Here is a 22,053-nt window from a genome sequence, read left to right as displayed (position 1 = left end):
TTGCTGTGGAGATGAGCTAATGGTATGTGAAGATCATCAGTCACTGATTACATCTGCAGTCAGCCAGGGGGCATGCCTGCAATGAATGATGTTTGATTTAACTGGCTGATGCTTAAATGAGAAAGTTCAATGCAGCACAGCCTAAGCAGCTCAGCATACCTCATCTCAACACTTGCAGCTCAGCCCAGGCCTTTGGAGATGCAGAAAGGAAGCACCCCGGGGAAAGTTCTTGGAACCCAGAAGCCTAGAGAGAAGGCCAGCAGAGATCACCCTGTGCCTTCCTGTGTAAGACAGAACCTTAGATAAAAGCCAGCTGCCTTTCCTTTGAAGAACTATATGTTTTTAACTGAATAAATCCCCTTTTATTAAAAGCCAATTCATCTCTGGTGTGTTGCATTCTGGCAGCTTTGGCAAACTAGAGCAGTACGTTTCAAGTGTTTGGCTATTACAAATAAAGTTGCTGTTAACATCTATGTACAAGTGTATGTGCGGCTGTATGTTTTCATTTCTCTTGAAATGAAATACCTAGCAGTGAAATGACTTGATCATATAGTAGGAGTTGTTTAGCAATTTAAGAATTTATCGAAATATTTTCCAAAGTGATTTACCATAGTACATTCCAACCAGTACTCAGTACTGCATGAGAGTCCCAATTGTTTCACATCCTTGTCAACTCTTGGTATGGTCAAACTTACATTTTAGACACTCTAATAGCCATGTAGTGGCATCTCATTGTGATTTTATTTGATATTTCTCTAATGGATAATGATGTTGAATGTACGGCTATATGATTATTTTCCATGTATATATCTTCTAAGGAGACTTGTCTCTTCAGATCTTTTGCCCATTTCATAATTGAGTGACAAGTTTTCTTACTATTAAGTTTTTAATATGGTTTTTAAGTTAGAGATGTAGTAGTTACAGTAGAAAGAAAAAGCATGCAGAAAATACAGAACTCCCATATACCTCAGCATATTTTCTCCCAGTTTGTGCTTTTATTTCATTCTCTGAATAATAACTTTTGAAGAGTCGAAGTTCTTCCTATTAATAAAGTCTTATTTACCAGTTATTTTCTTTTATTGATTGTACTTTTGATTTGTATCTAAGAAATCTTTGCCTAACGCAAGGCCACATCTATTTTCCTCCAGAATTTTTATATATGAGTCTGTGCACATTTTAAGTTAAACATAGTGTATGACATGACACGTAGCTCAAAATTTTTCTTTTATCTTTTCTGCGCATGGGTGCCCAATTTTTCCAACAACATTGTTTAAAAGACAACGCTTTCTCTATTAAATTGCTTTTGCACAGTTGTCAAAAATCAGTTGAATAACTGGGTCAATTTCTGGATGTTATTGTGTTATTTTTTATACCAATATCACATTGTCTTGAACAATGAAGCTTTATAAGTCTTGAAGCCAGGTGTAGGTGTTCTGTCTTTTTATATTTCCCTTTCATATTTGCTTCAGGTACTCTTTTTTTCCTGCAAAGTAATTTGCAGGGAGGGGACTCCAGGAAAAATTTCCATGTCTCAGTGTCAAAAGGGGTCCTCCTCAGGGCTGAAGATGAACTCCAGGTCTCTCTTCTTAAGTTTTTCTAATTTGTAATTTTTTTCTGAGAAGTTATGGGTTTACAAAACAATCATACATAAAATGCAGGATCCCCATATATAACCTCCCCCCACTAACATCTTGTATTGGTGTGGAATGTTTGTTACAATGGATACAGCAAATGATTTTATCACCATACTTTTCTTTAACAGTAGATACCTTTGTTACATTGATGAAAGATTATTAAAATTTCACTATTGTCTATAATTAGTATTAGGTGTGTTTTTCCTATGTACCACTCTATTATTAACACCTTGTATTAGTATCATACATTTGTTGCAATTCATTAAAGAACATTCTTATTCTTGCTCTATTAATCAGAGTCCATCATCACGATAAGATTCACTGTGTTGTACAGTCCTGTTTTATCTTTTCATTTTTATTCTAGTAATAAATATACACATCCTAAAGTTTCTCATTTTAAGCACATTCACCTCTAAACATCAGTGCTATTGATAACATTCACATAATGTGCTACCATCACCACCATCCATTTCCAAACCTTTACCATAACCCAAAATAGAAATTCTGTACAAGTTAAGCATCAATCCCCCACTCTCTAACCCAAGTCTATCTCCTGGTACCCTATAAACTAGATTTTAATTCCATGAGTTTGCTTATTATAATTATTTCATTATCAGTGAGAGCGTACAATATTTGTCCTTTTGTGTCTGGCTTATTTCACTCAACATGATATCCTTAAAGTTCATGCCTGAGGACTCCATTCCCTCTTACAGCTGGATAATATTCCATTATATGTATATACTACAATTTGTTTATCCACTCATCAGTTGATGGACACTGGGTTGTTTCCATCTTTTGGCCATTGGGGATAATGCCACTATAAACATCAGTGTGAAAATAGCTGTCTGTGCCCCTCTTTTGAGTTCTTCTAGGTATATACATCTTAAAGGGATTGCTGGATCGCATGCTAATTCTGTACTTTCGTTTCTTGAGGAACCAACAAACATTTTACATTCTCACCTACAATGAATACTCCTATTTCTCCACAGCCTCTCCAACACTTGTAGTTTTCTGTTTTTTAAATAGTTGTCATTCTAGTGGATGTGAAATATATTTCATTGTGGTTTTGATTCCCATTTCCCAAACAGCTAGTAATGTGCATCTTTTCATGTGCTGTTTAGTCATTTGTATTTACTCTTTGGAAAAATGTCTATTCAAGTCTTTTTGCCCATTTTAAAATTGTGTTGGATGTCTTTTTATTGTTGAGTTGTAGTATTTCTTTATATATTCTGGGTAATAAACCTTCACTAGGGTTTATGGGGTTTATTAGAACTCATCTGGAATATGTGGTTTCCAAATATATTCTCCCATTGAGTAGCTTGTCTACACTTTTGTGACAAAGTCCTTTGATGCACTAAAGATTTTAATTTTGAAATCCAAAAATCTGTTTTATTCTTTTGTTGCTTATACCTACCATAAGATCTCAAAGGTGTTTCCCTATATTTTCTTCTCATTTTATAGTCAGGTTCTTATATTTTGGTCTTTGCTCCATTTTCATTTAATTTTTGTTTATGGTGTGAGATAGGGGTTCTCTTTCATTTTATGCATATAGATGTGCAGTTCTTCCAACAATATTTGTTCAGGAGATGATTCGTTCATGTTCAGTTGACATGGCAGCATTGTCAAATTCATTTGGCCAGAGTCACGCATCGGGTGTGGGGCAGTGCTGTGGAGCTGAGGACACTGCCGGCTCAAGGCCAGAACTTTCCAGGGAAATGCAGCTTGGCTGGGGTGCTGGCTGCCAGAGTAGCCATGAAGCAGCAGCAGCCACTGTCCTCGGAGCCCAGCCCCACTGGCCATGGCCTTGTCGATGCCACTGAATGGGCTGAAGGAGGAGGATAAAGAGTCCATCACTGAGCTCTTCATCAAGGCTGGCAGTGATGGTGACAGCACAGGAAACTTCTCCTTTTCCCAGAGGCTCTTCATGAGTCTTTGGCTCAAAGGAGTTGTATGTAGTGTCACAATGGTTGACCTGAAAAGGAAGCCTGCAGATCTGCAGAACCTGGCTCCCAGGACCCATCATCATTTATAACTTTCAACAATGAAGTTAAAATGGATGTAAATAAGATTGAAGAATTTTTTAAAGAAGACCTATGCCCTTCTGTGCTGGTTTGAAAGGATATATGCCCCCTAAGAAAAGCCATGTTTTAATATAAATCCCATTTCATAAAGGTAGAATAATCTTTATTCAATACTGTATGTTTGAAACTGTAATGAGATCATCTCCCTGGATGATGTGATTTAGTCAAGAGTGGTTGTTAAATTGGATTAGGTGATGACATGTCTCCACCCGTTTAGGTGGGTCTTGATTGGTTTATTGGGAGTCCTATAAACAGGAAATATTTTGGAGAATGAGAGATTCAGAGAGAGCAGAACGATGTAGCCAGGAGATGCAGAGTCCACGAGCCAGCAACCTTTAGAGATGAAGAAGGAAGACATCTCCCGGGGAGCTTCTTGAAACCAGAAGCCAAGAGAGAAAACTAGCAGATGACGATGACATGTTTGCCATGTGCCCTTTCAGCTGAGAGAGAAGCCCTGACTGTGTTTGCCACATGCCTTCCACTTGAGAGAGAAACCCTAAACTTCATCGGCCTTCTTGAACCATGGTATCTTTACCTGGATGCCTTAGATTGGACATTTCTATAGACTTGTTTTAATTGGGACATTCTCTCAGCCTTAGAACTGTAAACTAGCAATTTATTAAATTCCCTTTTTTAAAAGCCATTCCATTTCCAGTATATTGCATCCCGGCAGCTAGCAAACTAGAACACCTTTTAAGTACTTAAAGCTTTTACTGAAACACCCAAAATCAAATACTGCTGAAATGACATCTTACCAAATTCTCTGCATACAGAATTCAAGGCCAGAGGCTAATGAGGCAGAAGAGAGGGGTCTCTTGAAAACATTACAGAAACTCGATAAATATCTGAATTCTCCCTTCCTTGATGAAGTTGATGAGAATAGTGTGGAGGATATTAAATTCTCTACGCATAAATTTCTGGGTAGCAATGAAATGACATTAACTGATTGTAGCCTGCTGCCCAAACTGCATATTGTCAGGGTGATGGCCAAGAAATATCCCAGTTTTGATATTCCGAAAGGAATGACCAGCATCTGGAGATACTTATTCATGCCTTTGGACTGAATTATAGTTACTGTGGTGAGCGTGTATTTACTTCAATTCTGCCTAATCTCAATCAATGTACTTCCATGACTTAAATTTTTTCTATGGCCATATTGAAGAAATAACACTTTGTATGACTTTTGTTTTTTAAATTGAAGTCTTATACCAGGAATTATTTGTCTCTAACAGGGAAAGAGGGACTTAGTGAACACAAAACAAAAGTTTGCTATTTATTTATTCATTTGTACTTTTAAAATGAACTTTCTTAATATTATTCCAAAGACTGTCATTGTGACTAGATACATTTTTGGTAATTTTTATACCTAATTTGTTTAAGAAGTACTATTTCTTATAGGTTGTTTTCAATAAAACCTTAAGTATATTGCTTTAAAATGACAATGTTCCTTTCCCTTTTATGTGCAAACATTTAGTAAACATTGGTTTTATGGAAGCAGCCAGACATTTACAAGCATACTCCATTTTCTTACATATAGTTAATTAGGTTGGTACAGAAAGATGATAGGAAAAGCTCTACACTATATTCATTTGACTCAGGAAGATTTCCTTTGCTTTTCCTTTCTTAGAATTCCTTATTGCTGATTACAAGTTCTGGCACATATCTTTTGTAATTAGATATTGTACGATAATTTATTCTAGTTCCAGGAAAATGTACTATCAGGCACTTCACGTAAATATCTATTGAGGAATTACATTTCAGTTGCTTCTATAAGTAAAAATGTTACATCTATGCCACCTGTTTTTTAAAGGGTGGCAATTTAGCATTCAAGTGATGTTGTACCTAGGTAGATAATTTAAAGTACAAAAAAGATTTGAGAGAAGGGTTGCTTGTTCTTTCTGCTGAATGGCAGACTAAGTGGTGCCAGGTAGAGGACTAACAGAGGAAAGTGATATTCCTCCAAATATAGTGATGAAAAACACATTCAGCAGACTCAATTGTAAAGTATTTTCACTTCAGATATTTATTCTCATTGTCCTTTAAAATCTTTATCCAGTGATTACACTTTGGCTGCCTAGCTGGATGACCAACTGTATTAATTAGGGTTCTCTAGAGAAGTAGAATCAACAGGGAACATTCACAAATATGAAATTTATAAAAGTGTCACATGTAACCATGGGAATGCAGAGTCCAAAATCCACAGGGCAGGCTGTGAAGCTGATGATTCCAATGGAGGGTCTGGACGAACTTCACAGGAGAGGTTTGCCCACCGAAGCAGGAAGAGAGCCTCTCTCTTCTGAATCCTCTTTAAAAGGCTTCGAGTGATTAGATTAAGGATCATTCATTGCAGAAGACACTCCCCTTGGCTGATTACAAATGGAATCAGCTGTGGATGCAGCTGATGTGATCATGATTTAGTTCTATGAAATGTCCTCATCGCAACAGACAGGCCAGCACTTGCCCAACCAGACAAACAGGTACCACCACTTAGCCAAGTTGACACGTGAACCTGACCATGACACCAAGGAAGGCCTCTGTGCTCATTGTTATACTTGGTTGGTTTATTGATATCAACAAAGACAGAATTGCTTTTCTCTTTAGAAAGACAGATTTTATTTCTTTATCAGGGAAGCTAATAAAATAAAATTGAGATCAGCACATATATAGAAGCTAAGAGGAAGAATGATTCTACAATATGTGTTTACCCCATCTGTTTGTGGAAAGATCATAGTTTAAAATCTTGGGAGATTTGGGACACAGAAATTTTTATGGTGATTTAATGTACTGTATGGTTGGCATAAAGGAAATAATCTGCTAGTGTTTCTACAAATACCAAGTCATTTCCCCTTTTATCCCACTTCAGTGAGGAGATAAGAGTCTGAATGGGAAGTCTCTTACCTTCCAAGGAATTTAGATACATTTTATACTCAACATGTAAAAAGCTCTCCATTTCAGTTATCAACTATTTAAATTTAAATGCAAATTTTTATACAATTATATTTTCTTTTATTAGTATTGATAACTTTTGTGATAGAATCAAATGAGATTTTATTTCTTGGTAACTCTGGACTTCACAACTATATTTAAACCCTTGAGTAATCTGTATACAATTAAGAGATTTCTGACATTTATTCTCACACCAAGCTGAACCATGTGAATTTAGGCATTATTATTTTATCGCTGTTGGATTTAAAATCTCTCCTGAGTTGCATGTCAATAGCTTCCTTTTCTGTGCATTGAAAAATCCATTTAAAAAACATCTTCAGAGTTAAAAAAACAGGAAATAGAAATGTATTTTTCATGCACATTTCATTAAGTTTATTGGTGAAAATTTCTTACACTGGTTATACTTTTATCTGATTAAGAGAGGGAGACATTCATTATTGATATACTATACGGGCCTTTTACATTATATCCTTTACAGATTACCAAGATTGGGCACGCAATATTTATATTTTTATCATGGAAAACATGTTCAATTCCCCAAGCCATAATGTTGAGCAGAATTGGAATATATTCTTTAGAATCGCTTGAGTAGGAAAATGAAGACTTATTATAGAATGACTGTATTTTATTTTCTTACTCTTGGAACACATACAACAGTATATTGCTGGCAGCAATTGTGTTCTAAAAAAAGTACATTTTCACTATCAAAAAAAATCAATTGACCATAGATGTGTTTCTATTTTTGAACTCTTGATTCAACTCCATTCATCAATATATCAATCTCAATCATAGTACCATGCTGTTTTGGCCACTGTACCTTTACAATATGCTTTAAAGTCAGGAAGTGTGAGTCCTGCAACTTTATTCTTCTGTCTCAAGATGTTTTTATCTATTTCAGCCCCTTATCATATTAAAAAATAATTGATAATTGGCTTTTCCATTCTGCAAAATAGACCATTGGAATTTTGATTGGGGTTACATTGAATCTGTAAATCTGTATGGGTAGATTTCACATCTTAATGAGTTTTAATTGTCCAATCCATGAACATGGAATGTCTTTCCATTTATTTGTCATGTTTGAATTCTTCTAGCAATGCTTTGTAGTTTCCTATGTATAAGTCCTTAATATCCTCAATTAAATTTATTCCTAGATATTTTATTTTTTAGTCGCTATTATAAAAGTAAGTTTTTCTTGATTTCTTCCTCCAATTGTTTATTACTAGTGTATAGAAACTCTACTGATTTTTGCATGTTGATCTTGTATCTGCTACTTTTCTGAACTCATTTATCAGCTCTAGTAGCTTTGGTGTAGATTTTCAGGACTTTCTATATAGGGATCATGTCATCTGCAAACAGTGAAAGTTTTACTTCCTTCTTTCCAATTTGGATCTGTTTATTAGTTTTCTTACCTAACTGTTCTGGCTAGAACTTCCACTACAATGTTGAATAACAGTGATGATACTGGACATATTCGTCTTTCAGTCTTACATCATTGAATACAATGTTAGCTATGAGTTTTTCATAAATGCCCTTTATCATGTTGAGGAAGTTTCCTACTATTCCTATCTTTAGAGGTGTTTTATCAAGAAATGATGCTGGATTTTGTCAAATGCATTTTCTGTGTCTATTGAGATGAACATAGGTTTTTCCCCTTCTGATTTGTTATTGTGGTGTATTACATTAATTGATATTCTTGTGTTGAACTTCCCTTGCATACCTGGGATAAAAACCCACTTGGGTCATAGTATACAGTCATTTAATGTGCTAGCATTTTGTTTAGGTTTTTTATATCTACATTCATTAGAAAAATTGGTGGGTAATTTTCTTTTCTTGTAGTATCTCTATCTGGCTTTGGTATTAGAGTGATGTTGGCCTCAAAGAATGAGTTAGGTGATGTTCCTTTCTCTTCAGTTTTTTTAAGAGTGTGAGCAGGATCAGTATTAATTCTCCTTGGAATAATTGGAAGAATTCAATTGTGAAGACAACTTATCCTGAGCTTATCTTGGTTGGCAGAATTTTGATGACTGATTCAATCTCTTTCTTGTAGTTGGTCTGTTGAAGTCTTCTATTTTTTCTACAGCAGTGTAGGTTATTGATGTGTTTCTAGTAATTTGGCCACTTCATCTAAGTTGTCTAATTTGTCAGCAGACACTTGTTCATAGTATCCTCTTATGATGTTTTTATTGTTGTGGGGTCAGTAGTAACATCTCCCACCTCATTTCTGATTTATTTATTTGCATCTTCTTTCTTTTTTATTTGTCAGTCTGCTAATAGCTTGTCAGTTTTATTAATCTTCTCAAAGAAACAGCTTTTGGCTTTGTTGATTCTTTCTATTTTTAATTCTCAATTTCATTTATTTCTGTTCTAATCTTTGTTATTTCTTTCCTTCTGTTTACTTTGAGATTAGTTTATTGTTTTTTTTTTCTAGTTCCTCCAGGTGTCTTTGATTTTATGTCTGACTTCTTTTTTAATTTAAGCATTCAGAGATATATATTTCTCTCTCAGCACTGCCTTTGCTGCATCCTGTAAGTTTTGTTTGTTTGGATTTTTTTTTTTTTCTGAAGCAGGGTGGCAATGTTTTATTGGTAATGGCTGGTATTTCTTTATCATATATATAAAAAGAAACCTATAGCTTATGTGCAGAATAGCTTTTGTTCACCCTTCCAGGCACATTGTTTACCCACATCATCCTTCTTTGTTTACTGGAGCTTAATTTCTTGGATTGCATCAACCAGTACACTTCTCCTGGCTTCCTCTCTCTCCCTTTCATTTGTTTAAATAGGCTATATTTAACTGCTTGTTTAATCTTAATCTTACTGCTTGTTTATCTTGCTGACAGACTTTTTTTAATATTATGGAAATAATTTCATTTCTTTTCCTGCTTTTTGCTTTGAATTGAACACATGATATTAATGTTAGGTCGGGGGAACAGGGAAGGTCACCATGACTCAAACTGTGTAAAATGTGCCGCCCCTTCTAGACTTCACCTAACCCCCTTGCTTAAAAACCGCCGGCACCAGGAACCAGCGGCAAGCTCTCAACTCCCTACCTGGAGTTCTGTGAGCTCTGCCCGGGAGCGCAGGAATAAACTCGCTCAAAGGTTTTTGGTCTGCCTCTTCTCTCTTTCGCCTCCTAAACCTTACATTTATTAACGTTCTTAAATCTGAATTTTGAAGGGAAAGGAGGCTATAATTACCTGAAAACTTGCTGTTTGAGGTACTTCAACATTATAGGAATGCATATCATTGTCTTTACAGCAAAAAGTATAATTGAATAATTTTTTCAACCATTGTTTTCAGTATTCATTGCCTTGCACCCTTTCTTATGTTAACTGCCAGAAAAAAGTCCCCATATTTCATTCATTTTCTGTATTTATATTCATAGATCTAGTCTGCCACTAAGATCCAATTTACATTATCGTATCTAAATATGCAAGTACCTACTTTATTTTGTCGCATTATTAAAATGTTTTGTGTGCACTAGACAAGAAAAATACAAATGAAATTAAGCAAAACATAATTACAATTATAATGACAGATTTAAGCAAACATCTCTACTCATCCCTCAAGCACAATTAAATAATGGCAAAATTATGTGGAACTCTGATACACATAAGCACTAAGAAAATAATCACCGAAGAGGGGACACTTAAGGTATTCTGCATGGCAGGCCTGTATGTACAAAAAGGGATTAAAACTCCGCATATGCTGTACCTGAGGGGTGTACAGGCTGCAGACATTAAAGTAGAGAATCATCAACCTGGAGAAAAAAAGGCACTGTAACAAGGGAGGTGGGAATGAGGGATACAAGGAAATAAGGATTTTTTTGCTAATATGTATATTTCAAAATGTGAAGCCCTTATTCTTAAAAACTTTCATGAAATGCTTGGTGGCCAACCTGCACTCAACTGGGAGAATATTGGGAGTTTCTCTCTAGAGCAAATGAATCCTTGAAAAAAAAAAAGGATATTTAAGACCCTTAAAAGCTCCGTATCCATGCTCAATGAAGTTCAGTTCCTGCCCAGTCCATGTACATTGCCCTTCTAATATACTTCCTCTTCTTATTTAAGAACTTGCAGCTGAGGATTCTCAGGTGTTTGTGGATGTCTCATTCTATTTATGAGATGCTATCTTTCCTTTTATACATTCATTTAGGGCTTTAAAATGCAAGTCTGAAGTGATGGTGTCTTACATGCAAGATCCTGCTCTCCTGAGATCTTTTTAAATTACTCCTGGCAGGCTTGCCAGAATATGTAACCAGCGCCCTGCTGGCGATGGTGGCAGTTGGGTCCCTATTCAGGTTCGTTAGTCTCCAAACCAAAACAATTTAGAGATGAGAGGACCAATAGGAATAAGTAGTAAAGTTTATTGAAGAGGAGAGACAGTACACATTAGAGAGGTTAATGTGGATGTGCCCAAGGGAAGGACATGACTGCATCCCATAAATTGTTATATGTTGTATTCTCATTTTCATTCCTCTCAAGATAGTCCCTGATTTCCCTTGCAATTTCATCTTTGACCCACTGGTTGTTTAAGAGTGTTTTAAATTACATATACTAGTGACTTTTCCAGTTCTCTCTCCACCTTTTCTGATTTTCAGCTTTATTCTATTATGGCAAAAAAAAAGTGCTTGGCATAATTTCAATCCTTTTAAATGTATTAAGCTTGCTTTGTGATCTAGCCTGTGGTATATCCCTGAGAATGATCCTTGAGCACTTGAGAAGAATATATGCCCTGCTGTTTTAGGGTGCAATGTTCTGTATCTATTGGTTAGGTCTACCTCACTTATCATATTATTCAAGCTCTCTATTTCCTTATTGGTCCTCTGTCTAGATGTATTCTATTTATTGATCAGAGTGGTGTATTGAAGTCTCCAGCTATTATTGTAGAGATGTCTATTTCTCCCTTCAGTTTTTTCAGTGTTTGCTTCACATATTCTGGGGCACCCTGGTTAAGTGTATAAATATTTATGATTGCTGTTTCTCTTGGTGGATTAACCCTTTTATTAACATGTAGTGTCCTTCTTTGTCTCTTATAAACAGCTTTGCATCTAAGGTCTATTTTGTCCAATATTAGTATAGTTACCTCAACTCTTTTTGGTTACTATTTGCATGAGATAACTTTTTCTGACCTTTTACTCTCAATGTATTTGTATCTTTGGGTCTAAAGTAAGTGTTTTGTAAACAGCATATAGTTAGATCATACTTTTTATTCATTTTGTCAATCTGTGTCTTTTGATTGGGGCATTTAATCCATTAACATTCAGTGTTACTACTTTAAAGACAGTATTCACTTCAACCATTTTATCCTTTTGTGTTATTTTTAAAAAAAAATTTTGTCTTTCTCTCTCTGTTATTTTTAACCTTGTAGTTAACTTACAATAATCATTATTTCTTCATGCTACTCCAAGACACTCTCTTGTTTTTCCTTTTGGTATTTATTATAGGGTAGGTCTCTTCTTGATTTCTGTTTATCTGAGAATATTTTAAACTCTCACTCATTTTTGAAGGACAGTCTTGTCAGATAACAAATTTTGACTGACCATTATTCTCTTTTAGTATCTTAAATATATCATACCACTACCTTTTTGCTTCCATGGTTTCCAATGAGAAATCAGCATTTAGTCTTACTGAGAATCTCTTGTATGTGACAAATCATTTGCTGCTTTCAAAATTCTCTCCTTATCTTTGACATTTGGCATTATGATTAGTATGTGGCTTACAGTAAGTCTATTAGGATTTATTTTATTAGGAGTACATTGTGCTTCTGAGCATGTCTATGTATGTCTTTCATACAGTTGGGAAATTTGGAGTCATTATTTCCTCAAAAAGTCCTTCTACCGCTTTTTCTTTCTTTTCTTCTTCTGGGAGACCCATGACACATATGTTTGTGCACTTCTTGCTATCACTCAAATCCCTGAGACACTATTCAATGTTTTCTGTTATTTTTTTTATGCGTTCTTCTGTTTGTAAAAATTTGGTTGGCCTATCTTCTAGCTCACTGATTCTTTCTTCTGCCTGTTCAGATCTAACATTATATGCCTCTAGTGTATTTTGATCTCTTCTATTGTGCCTTTCATCCCCATAATATTTGTTATTTTTCTACTTATACTTTCACATTCTTCTTTTGCTCACAGAATAGTTTAGTAATATTCTTTATCTTTTTATCATATTTTACTTCATCTCCTTGAATTGGTTTAGATTTGTTTGAAACTCTGTGCAGTTGTTCCAAATTTGGTGGCTCCTCTGAAGTTTTAATTTGTTCCCTTGACTGGACCATACCTTCCTGTATCTTTGTATGGCTTGCAATTTTTTGCTGATGTCTAGGAATTTTACTACCTTGGTGAGATTAATCTGAATTATTCTCTTTTCTAGCATTTTATTGTTAATTGCCTAGCATTTTATTGTTAATTGATTTTGTGTTAAGGGTCTTCTTTGATGCTTGGTCCCCCTTTTTCTGGACCTTTAGACTAGCCCATGTTTAACTGATCAGATTTTACAGCTGCTCTTCATCAGAGTCTTGCCCTGGATCGATGGTACAATTTTTGAGAGACCACTTTTTGTGCTATTGTCTCACTTCCAGAAGAAAGCTTCCTTTCCTCTGTTCCTCCTCCAGGAATTTTGTTCTATTCTCTTTGTTTTTGTGCAGAATTTTCTCCTCAGCTCCTGTGATTTATTTAAGAGTTCTCTCTCACTCAGTGCCCCTTTTCCCTTCCGCTCTTCAGTTCTGGGAAACTCCTGTTACAGCAGTTCACTTTTTTAACTCTGAGTCTGTTTGAAAGGATGTATGTACCCTAGAAAAGCCATGTTTTCATCCTAACCCCATTTTATAAAGACAGCTGTTTCTTCTAATCCTTATTCAGTATTGTATGTTTGAAAGTTTAATTAGATTATCTTCCTGGAGATGTGACTCAGTCAAAAGTGGTTGTTAAACGGGATTAGTCTCCACCTATTTCAGGTGGGTCTTGATTAGTTTACTGAAATCCTATAAAAAAGGAAACATTTTGGAGAAAGCAAGAGATTCTGAGATAGCAGAAAATAATATAGCCACGAGGGGCAGAGGTCCACCAACCAGCAACCTTTGGAAATGAAGAAGGAAAATGCCTCCTGGGGTGCTTCATGAAACAGGAAGACAGGAGAGAAAGGTAGCAAATGACACCATGTTGCCTTTCAAGATGAGAGAGTAACCCTGACTGTTTGCCACATGCCTTCTCACTTGAGAGAGAAATCCTGAAGTTCATTGGCCTTCTTGAACAAAGTTATCTTTCCCTGAATGCCTTAGATTGGACATCTGTATAGACTTGTTTTAATTAGAATATTTTATTGGCCTTAGAGACTGTAAATTAACAACTTATTAAATTCCCCCTTTTAAAAGGCATTCCGTTTCTGGTATATTGCATTCTAGCAGCTAGCAAACTAAAACAATCTCACTGAGGCTTTTCTGCCCTATTTCTTCCCCATTAGGGTATCCTGTTCCAGGGAGCCAAATAGGGTTAATCTAGAAAGCTGGATCACACCAGAAAAATCTGTTTTTGTTTAGGTGATCCAGTCAATAGAAACTGGATTGAGTGAGTGCACCGCTTTCCAGCTCTGGCTTCTCTCTCCTGACTCTTGCAAGGCGCCCTTATGTAAGTGACAATCACAAGTGGCTTATGTTCCACCCTGGGTCACTGTGGACTTGTGACCTGCTGCCTGGATATGCATGGTGTTCTAACACACTCCTGCAAGTGGCTCTAAATTCTGTGACCGTGGTGGAAGTGGCAGGGGACGGGGCGAATCCTGGCTTCTCTATCTTGAGGATTTCCCAAGATGTGCAAGACTGAGTGAGAAGAGCATGTGCAACTGGCATTCTGGGACAGCAATTTTCCATCTGGGATTTTTTCTGTTTCTTAGCTTCAGGATTTGTGGAGTCTTTCTCCAGTCTCTATCATCTTCTAGAGAGTTAAACAAGTGGAATCTGTCTTTCAATTTGCTGAATCTCTGGGGAAGTTTTTGCAGGGGATATCTTACACTGCCATTCCAGGTCTCTGTTATCTGAATGCTCAAACAATGTGACACCCATTGCTTCATCTCAATCTTTTTAAGTAACAATCAGGCCTCACTAATTGTTTGCCAGTGGGCATATGCCTTGACAGGAGTAACCACAATAGAGTCTTTTAACATCATTTTAATAGCCCTACAAAAGGAAAGCCAGCCAAAATTTTTGTACAATTTGGATGATTCCATGGTATGTGATTTTTCAATATAACAGATGGGTTTTTGACTCTCTCTCTTTTTCTTAATATTTAAATCAATAGGGGAGGGGCACGGTGGAATCTTTAGTGATGTTTTACATATATATATCTTACTCAGTTAACAAATAAGGGTAAATTTTGATGGCAATGGAAAAAAAAAATAAAAGGCACTCCAAAAGAGAATTTAAACAGCCAATAAATGATCCTATCTAGGAGAAGGATGACCAGTTTCCAGAAAAGAATCTAGGTGGTATCAAAGATAACCTTGACATACTCCAGTGTGAACTCTCACTGTGGGCTCAGTTAACTGATGGGCATCTCAGTTTTCCCTAACCCACATTCACATGGATTAGCTTAACTAAGTAGGCATGAATAAAAAAAGAAGAAGAAGAAGAAAAAAAGTGAAAGAATTCCATATTTTTGAAAAAGGTTGTAATGCCACCAGTCTCTCCTCATACTGATATCCCATCTTTATTCTAAAATGGAAGACTGTCACACTGGGACATTCCTTCTCAAGATGAATATAAATATTTGGGCCATGACATCTCTGCCCCTAGGCCCCATATCTGGTTGTATGGACTATTTTTATTTGGCAAAGTTTTGGAATCAAGTAGGGCACAAAATCACCATTTGAATAAGGTGCTGTAATTCACCAAAGCCCCACCCTGGTTGGGATTTGTATCAGTTAGGGTTCAGTGAAGGAAACAAAAAAAATTCCAGGAATTTTAAGCAAGAACAATTACAGAGAATTAGTTGGTTTAGACTGATACTCCAGCCCTGACCCCCAGTAATCTACCAGTGTGGCCCACCCAGGGAGAGCAAGGAGGGAAGGAGAATTAATTTTAAAAGAGGGCATCAATGGGGCTCAGTTCAGCAGTCAACTCTATTGCAGCACAGTTTTCCTAATTCCTGAAAATCAGAGCAAGACTGGCTCCTTGTTGATCCCACCTCTCACACTGAAGGCGGAGAGCTTTTATTGACTCCACAACTCTATCTTATTTAATAGGACAAAATTTGGTAGCCATAGAATGTTTGAAGATTTCCTCTAGGTAGATAATTCTGGCAAGTGGAAAATTACCTATTGTATATTCTAAACCATAATATTCTTAGCATGTGAATCTCTTTTCAAAGAGAGAAACACAAACGCAATTTACTGTTACTAAATATCTTCAGTATAAAGGTTGACAGACCTTTACATTTTTTAGTTTCGATCAAGTTTGAACAACCATTAATAGAACTTTTAAATATATCCTTTATATCTTATTGAATTTCTGTTAAGTCAATGCTATTGACAGTTTACCTCATACTCAATTTACTTCATGTGCATAATCTTTCAGTAGAACCACAACTAAGAAAGTAGAGGCTTGTAAAAGTTTAGGGCGTGCGTTTTGAACTTAATATTTTTGCTCAAATAAAATCAGGTTTTGACAGGTTATAAGATCACCATTTCTGTGGAGGTGGAAAGTGGAGACAATGTGAAAACTGATTAATTTTAACTTGTAGAATTTATGCAAATGAGAACATTTGTTCTACTTGATGAAGAGCAATGTGCAAATGCTTTTTCTAACCTCTGTTGATCACCTGATGATCTACAAAGTAATACCCTTGAAAGCCCTGGGAAATCCATTTTACAGATGAGGAAACTGAAGCATGGGCAGTTTAAGCAACTTATCCAAGATCATACAACTAATACATTCCATAACTACTCAAAGCTCAGTGCTTACTGGAAATAGGGTAGGTTTTGTTATCTAACTTAATAAATGTATTATTTAATTTAATAAAATATTTCATTCTGATCATTTCATTACATAACAAGAAACCTAAGATCTTCCTGAGGCACTACCTAGTTTAATAAAAGTTCCCAAAGTGTGAATACAGTAAATTTTCTTCTAACCTTGTGCCAAAGAAATAGCTCCATCCTTTGATTGAAGAAGTATGGTTGCCACTTTGTAACAAATTTTGAGACACTCACCCCCTAAAGCCTCATAGGATTAATTACATTGTTTGTTTTTAGACAACTTGGGTCAAGGTAGTTTCCTTTGGGGATTTCAGTTCAAAGCAAGTTAAATTTTAATTGATTAGGTGAAGAAAGAAACAGTCATATAAAGTTATAGGAACTTCTCTGGCAACACAGTGAAGAGTTTTACTTGGTGCTCCTTGAAACAAGAAGACCTATTGCTGTAAAAGGCTTCTGCTTGGTGCATTGACTCTAAACTGGAGTAGGTTGTATGACTTCAGTTCTTCAAGCTGGCCAGGGAAGAAGCCTAAGAAATGCAGTATTGGAACAGGTGCAAAAGCCAACTCTTATCAGCCTTGTATCACAAGTAAGTGTATATATTCAGAAACTGTTACTCCTCACTTAGCATTTGACCCACTGAAATAAAGCAGTTTTGCTTATATGTATTTCAAGGCATATAGATCTGAGGTACTGGAAAATATCATACATTTCCTTGTAAATAGAAATAAGCATTCTTTTTACTGAGGGAAGACAGGAATGAGAGCCCTCCATTGCATATCTCTGGGTATTAAGTTCTACTATGTAGGTAGACCAAGACTTAAACCAATGAAATAAAGTATTGCACAATTGAAAGCTCTGATTTACATGTTCTGTGCCTCCAGAAAATGAGGCACACAATTCCTCTCCATATTGAGCAGCTAAAATACCAAGCCTTCAAGTTTTAGAAAATTTTATCCTTAGTATAGTACTCACTGAAATTCTATTCAAAGCTTAAGTTTGCCTGTAAAACTTGTAACCTATTATATTTGATAGAACAAAAGAAAAAACAGTTTACTGTCCAAAATAGCAGCACAATTTAGGGGAATTTTTTAATCCCACAGTTACTGCTCTAGCCCTTTATATTGTAAAGTCTTTAAAATTTAAATTATTTGTATTAAGATGCAAATAACTCAAACTATTCATATCTCCTTTTAAAGTTAACACAATAAGATTATTTGAAAATAATTTAAAATAAAAAATGCCACGTAATAGTTAAAATATGACAAAAGTAACAGAGATGGGAAGAAACCAAAAATAAATATTTGTTCATTCAATAAATGCAATACTGGTCTTGCTATCTTTAAAGCAGAATATACTTATATAATAACTACAAGTATACTTTAAACAGTAGTTTAATAATCAAGAACCATTCTCCATTGAAAAACACAAAGGTTTTAGTATTTGGGTGCTTTACAAATCTAAAAGCCTCACACTCCTTGACCTGGAAAATTTACCCTTAAATGCTCAATTAAATCTTATTATTCTTATAAAGATTCCCATGCTGCTCTCCTCAGACAAAATTTGGTACCTTCCTCTTTTCTATCCCATAAAATTTTTATTGTACTTTTATCATAGCCTTTGCTGTTCTAATGGAATTTACTATTTGCATATTTATAGCCTTCACTATGAGCAACTCAGCAGCGTATTCAACTATGTATCCCCAGTATTTAGAACACCTGGCACACAGCAAGCATTCAGGACTACATTGTCTCAACGTTATGGGGTTACTTAGCTAGCCCTCACCTGGAAAGAATAATTTCTGTATAATGGTGCCATTCTGGAACATGAGATAGCCATGAGAATGCTGTAGGATTTCATAAGTCTGGATTTATTTTAGTTCTGGATCAGCTGAAAAGTTAATTCTACCATAAAATTAGAAAGCTGGTGATATTTTAAGTTTAGAAATTAAACCTTCCATTTCTGGGATCCTCAATATTCCACTTCCATTCTATCTCCCTTCTACTTCAGCCCTTTACCACAATCACAATCAAACCTGCCCAGCATTCTCCCTTCCCCCAAACACTAGTAAAAAAGAAAAACCTAAATAAATTGTTTAAGATCTTTTGTATTCCTGGGTCCTAACACCAAATGATCTGTTAGTGTTGTTACAGGGTAAAGCCTAGAAATCAGCATTTTAAAAGAACAGACCAGTTGATGCTGATGCAGGATTTTCTTTGGGGGGAGGTGGGGGAGGTGGGCAGTGGACATTATCCAAACCTGCTCTGAGGAAATAATTTAATAAGTATAGATTTACCATTGACTAACATGGCATAAAATTCAGTCAAACTTTGAGATGTCAGGAGTCCATCTAAAGCGGGGTCAAGTGAAATGAGCCAAGCAATGGTGTTGCCAAAAGGACAGAAGGAATTAGGTGAAGGGAGGGAGATATAACAGGTGTGACTGAGGGGGTCACAAAGCTTGAGGGGCTGAGAACACACATCAGCACCCATTGGTACTGTTGGCCCAGGGGAAATTTACCAAACGACCCACCCATGTGAGTGAAGGGATTGAGAAACGGGGTGATAAGCACAGATTCACAATGAGCCTGTGCAGAAGCATCTCATCTTCCAGAAGGGAGATGGGAGGGTTTTGATGATTCCAGCCAGATTTAGTCCAATGTATCTGGGGATGCATATACTGGAGGTTGATAAAATAGATGGGGTACTTGTGTGTGATCAGAGATCTATAACCAGCCAGGGTGAGAAATGAAGCATGCTTGTTATTTTACATTTGTATCTAAGTAGAATGACCCACTGTGTATCTGCAGAGATCTGGTGAGAGAACTTAGAAAGCACAAGAAGAAATGAGCATCTATGGTCCACTAAGGGAAGGGCCAGCCATTCTGGGAGTTGGGAGTGGAGATTGGAGCCATGCCCCTCCTGTCCTCCTGCCACCCAGAGCCTTCCACTGCTCTGGGTAAAGGAAGAAGAGTCAAAAGGCCCAATCCATTGTGCAATGGTATCACATAGGTATTTTCAAGATCAATGCCTCAATCTACAATTAATATCTATGTGCAGAATTCCATCATCACTTGACAGATGAAATAAGGTAACAATTGGAAGCTGATAGCAAACCAAATTTGTTGTCATACACTCATTCTTTTATAAGACATCATGTCTTAGTGGTTAAAAGTACAGGTTCTGAAGTCAGACTTTCTAAATTTTAACCCTTAACTCCACTATTCATTAATTGGATTACTCAATTTCTCTAACCCTTAACTACCTTGCCTGTGAGATGGGGATAATAATAGCTCCTGCTTGTAGAGTTGCTAAGCCAGTTTAACTATAAAATGAATGAAAGTGCTTGGGCTATAATAAGTACTTAATAAATGCTAGCTGATAATATTAGGAGGCTTTATTACATTGTGACACTCAAAACTAATGTCTTTTTAAAAAATTTTCTTAGCAAGTTCAAGTTTCATAGGCATATTTTTTAGTGTCATTATCAGACATCAGGGTTAGACTTGTGTGATTGTGCATCTTAGCTTTATAAAACCTGCTGTGTTCCAGTTTATTCACTTGTGAAGTGAAAATAAATAGCTATCTAATCGTGTAGATTGTCTTTGTGTAGATGGAATGAAAATACGTATGTATGTCTGTGTGTGCCCCTTATAGTTCTAATTTCCTTCACTGGTTCTCATCTTCTCAAGTAGTATCTTGTAGTGGAAAGAGAGTAAGTTCAAGAAGACATTTCCAATAATAACACTGTTATTAACTGTGTGACTTATATATATCTTCCTGTACATTACGCAGACCTGCAAGTTTTTTTGAGGTTAAAATGACAAGAGTTTAAACACATATGCAGAGGGTTGAGATTGTTGTTATCTAGAGGAATATGAGAAAAAAGCCAACTGGTGAAGTTATTGGAGAGATCTAATAAGTAGGCAACAGGTTAACTTTTATTGGAATGTGCATACTAGAATTTAGTATATATATTTTATAACAGAAGCTAGAAACAGATATTGTGTATTAGGCAGCTAGGCTATATAAACTGCTTTTAATAGTGAAATTTACCTGGCATACCGAAAAGGGCCACAGTTTGCATATTTTCCTTATCTGGAATGATTTACATTGTCCTGAAATAGTACTATAGAATCCTTTTTTGGGTTTTGTTAAGGCATTTCTTTGGTTTTGGAGATACATGTATAGGCTGGCAGAATGAAGCTCTATCATCAGTTAGCTGCTTAAATTAAAGGATTTATTCCTGCTAAAGTTGACATAAACATGTTCTGAGTACCCCCTCTCAACCTTGGAGCCAGTATTCCTTATCCCAGCTAATGCTCTTTGTTAAGGTGGCTTTAAACAGAATTGAGCAAATATTTGCCCCCCTCCCCATCTTTAACATTTTTAAGTCTGGAATAATAATGATCTTGGATTAAGCTCTGAAAAAAGCTCTCTATACTTCAGCACCTTATTACCTAAACAAAGTAACCTGATGGTAATTCACATTCATTTTATTTTAAAATATTTTCTATTATTTTCTCTAACCCATAGGCAGAACCTATGTAATACTGAACATCTGATGCTAGATGTGAAAAAAAGGATCTCAGAACTAAGATGCCTAATGAAGTCCAATTCTTCAAAGCTTATGGATGAATTTCACACGTGCCAATGACAAGATGAACATAGCTCCAAATTAAGGCAAAAGCTGAAGAGGCAAGTTGACTTATCTTAATGCCTTTGATAATATTTTCTCTCTCTGTCCATCTTATGCTATTATAATGCTGGGATGACTGAAACTGAGAGAAGGCTAGAAAATGTTGCAATAGGGGGAGGAATTTCTTGTAAGGTATGGAAATCTTAGTAAAAACAAACAAACCAAAAACAATATGATAGGATTGGGACTTTGCATAGCCCATTTCACATGTGGTTTTCTAGCTAATTAAGGAAGAATCTCTAAAGATACCAAAAGCTAAGATCTTCAATTCTGTTATTTTATGTTAAGCCAAAATACATAAGAACCACAAATACTTGTGTCTTGATAGAGATGAGATTTCGCTCATGGTGCATTTATACTGTAAGTTCTTCTCTGATCTTTCCACTCCTCTAGATTCCTCTAAGCTCTATCACTACGGGGTGCCCCGCCTAAGTGAAACAGTGGAAGTGGACTGGGTTTCAGAGCTACAGAGACTTGATATTAAAGGCTGCTTCTACAAACTGCACCTTGTTTAATCACAGGAAGGAGGGATCACTAAGACTTCCCCAATCAACCTTTCCTTATCATTAAGAACAGTATCGCACATCTTTAAGAGTAGCTGCAAGAGGAGATACTGCATATAAATTTCCTAATACATAATTCATATTCAGTGCCATTGCATTATTATTGCTATACTGCTTGCTGTAAGAACTTGTTTTACTCTTGAAGGCAGATATACAGATCAGTG

At 36.0% G+C, this 22,053-nt stretch overlaps 1 pseudogene; it reads left to right on the top strand.

Annotated features, from left to right (window-relative positions):
• Nucleotides 1–3,432: 3,432 nt before the first annotated feature.
• LOC143644997 (chloride intracellular channel protein 4-like) lies at nt 3,433–4,779 on the top strand (annotated as a pseudogene).
• The last annotated feature ends 17,274 nt before the right edge of the window (nt 4,780–22,053 follow it).

This window comes from Tamandua tetradactyla, chromosome 8, assembly GCF_023851605.1.
Source record: "Tamandua tetradactyla isolate mTamTet1 chromosome 8, mTamTet1.pri, whole genome shotgun sequence".
NCBI lineage: Eukaryota > Metazoa > Chordata > Mammalia > Pilosa > Myrmecophagidae > Tamandua > Tamandua tetradactyla.
This window is presented reverse-complemented; position numbering and strand designations above follow the sequence as displayed.